The sequence below is a fragment of the Littorina saxatilis genome, linkage group LG4 (genome assembly GCF_037325665.1).
Source record: "Littorina saxatilis isolate snail1 linkage group LG4, US_GU_Lsax_2.0, whole genome shotgun sequence".
In the NCBI taxonomy this organism is placed as follows: Eukaryota; Metazoa; Mollusca; class Gastropoda; order Littorinimorpha; family Littorinidae; genus Littorina; species Littorina saxatilis.
In genome coordinates this window covers 50,363,669-50,366,168 of record NC_090248.1, presented here as the reverse complement: position 1 = coordinate 50,366,168, position 2,500 = coordinate 50,363,669, and the positions used below count along the sequence as shown (strand labels likewise).

Genomic DNA, 2,500 nt, shown 5'->3' with positions numbered 1-2,500 from the left:
AAGTTGCCAACAAGTGGCGGACCTGTGACAGGAATAGGAGCGATAGGGGGCAGAGGGACATAATAGGGGAGACAGAGAGACGTTGGCACCGAGAAATTGACCTGCGAAAAACAGAAGTGAATGGTAGGGGGAAGCGGGGGGACACGTTTGGGATGAGACAGGCAAGGTTGTAAAAATGTAACAGATCTACGATCACACACCCCCCCCCCCCCCCTTATTTCTGAAGAAAAGCCTGGACAGTAGGGGAGAAAGTGCACGAGAAGATGAAGGGGGGGGGGGGGGATAATAAGGGAGAGCGGGACAAGTTGGCAACAAGTGGGAGAGGAGTGGACGGCTGCGAGAAACGCGAGTAATAGGGGAGATGGGGACAAGTGGCAGTTGGTGAATGGTCTATTTTCCACAACGACACTTTCACTGGCACGTCTAATTGCGAGTGAAGCCGATGAAGATGGTGAGAAGAGGGTTGTGCATGTCGGCGTACGAGCAAACAATGACATCGTCAAAAGCAGTCAACGTGTTCTATAGTCAGGAAAAGCCATCAGGGCCTTTTGTCCAATAATGATAGTTGTGTAGAAATCTCATTTCGAGAGGAGGCGTGAAGAACACGAAGAATTATAAAACAAAAACCAATAATTGGAACCTATTTTTTTGGAACGAAAATATTGACAAATAAACGAACAAACACCTCCCCATCGACAAAAGAAAAAGATCGTACACAATAAAAAGCATAAGTCTGTATCTATAAAACATATCTAAGACTTGTTTGTATGAAACCAGCCTTATGAAAAGCACATGTATTGACTTGACCTTGACCCCCCTCTCTCCTGTGTGTGTGTGTGTGTGTGTGTGTGTGTGTGTGTGTGTGTGTGTGTGTGTGCGTGTGTGTGCGTGTGTGTGTGTGCGTGTGTGTGTGTGTGTGTGTATGTGTGTGTGTGTGCATGTGTGTGTGCGTGTACGTACGTTCGTTCGTGCGTACGTGCGCGCATGTGTGAGCATCAGAGAGCGAGAGAGAGAGAGAGAGAGAGAGAGAGAGAGAGAGAGAGAGAGAGAGAGAGAGAGAGAGAAAGAGACAGAGACAGAGAGACAGAGAGCCAGAGAGACAGACCACAGACAGACAGACAGACAGACAGACAAACACATAACCAATGAAGCAGACAGACATGCAGACAGAGACAGCGAGCTATAGAAAGAGAAAGAGACAGGGAGAGGGGGGCTACAAGGAATAGGGGTGGTTTTGGGGTGTGGAGTGACGGTGACAATTGTGTGTAGTTGACTGCACCCGTCACACCACTGTCAAGCTGTCAGCACGGGTCGATATCGTCACCCTGCCACTGGTGCCAGCCTTTAAAGGAGCCTTCCAACGCTATATGGGATAAAATCCAAAGAAATAGTATTACTCTTTTTGTAATCAAAAAACAAGAATTGAAGGTTATTGGATCGTTTGTTTATTAACAATTAGCTGTCGATCTATTTTGATGTTCCTATATCTATTTTAATGTTTCTATACTCTTTTTGTATGTGTGACATCCATATTTTTCAGTCACAATGTCGAGAAAGAAGGTATTATTCCTGCAATGAGACAGACACACGGACACACAGACAGACACATGGACAGAGAGAAGAAGGCAGCCACGAGAAGGAAAAAGTCCACTGCTACTGGCATATTTTGTCCTATAGGAGCCCATTTAATAAGCTAGCTATCACCTCATCATTTTCGGTTGACATGGCGATCTCCCTGCGGGGGACCAACAGAATGAAAACTCTGAGCTCGCTTTAATATGTTTTATTCATATCTCATAAGTCAGGCATACATATAAACTTTGCATGGGAACAACTCACGTTTATATTCTTCTTGCACAGTCATGTTGCGAAAGTTTGGTAAGACATCGATGGGGGCATAGACCATTTATCCTGGAGCGCCAACTAGCTCTCTCTCCGCTCTTTCTCTCTATTACGAGGTAGCGGCCTCTCGCATTTAGGAACCTACGCTTACATGGCCTTTCAGAAATCAGGGGGATGTCATATCCGGTGTCGATTGTAAACATGGACGAAGTTGCCGAGGTAAGTTCTGAAAATGCTTAAAAAAAAAACTCAGCTAAAGTGCATATGGAACATGTTTTTCACGACATAATTAATGAGACCAACTAATGCCAACTCTAAAGGCCTAATCATACCACACTGCCGAACTGAACTGTTCAGACACTCATTTTTTGTAAAGACAGCTCAGGAGTGGAACCATCTAAGCGAGGAGGTGATAGGCTGCACATCAGCAAAAGCCTTTTCTACTGCCGTAGGAAACCTCCCTCCTCCCTCCTCCTCTTTTTAGGCCGCTGCGCCCACCAGTCCCGTCGCATATATAGCTAACTTGGCTCCTGCGACGTACTATACCAGAACCAGAACCAGAACCAGAGACATAGTGTGGAACTCTTGTTATTGTATAAAGAACAAAATCCTAAACCACATACCTAAGGCCAAGGTTTTATGCGTTGGCAGAAACTAA

At 45.5% G+C, this 2,500-nt stretch overlaps 1 protein-coding gene across 2 annotated transcripts in view; it reads left to right on the top strand.

The window, feature by feature from the left end:
- LOC138965016 (monoglyceride lipase-like) overlaps positions 1-2,500 on the top strand; it is a 234,316-nt gene that overhangs the window by 224,724 nt on the left and 7,092 nt on the right. The window lies entirely within an intron of this gene.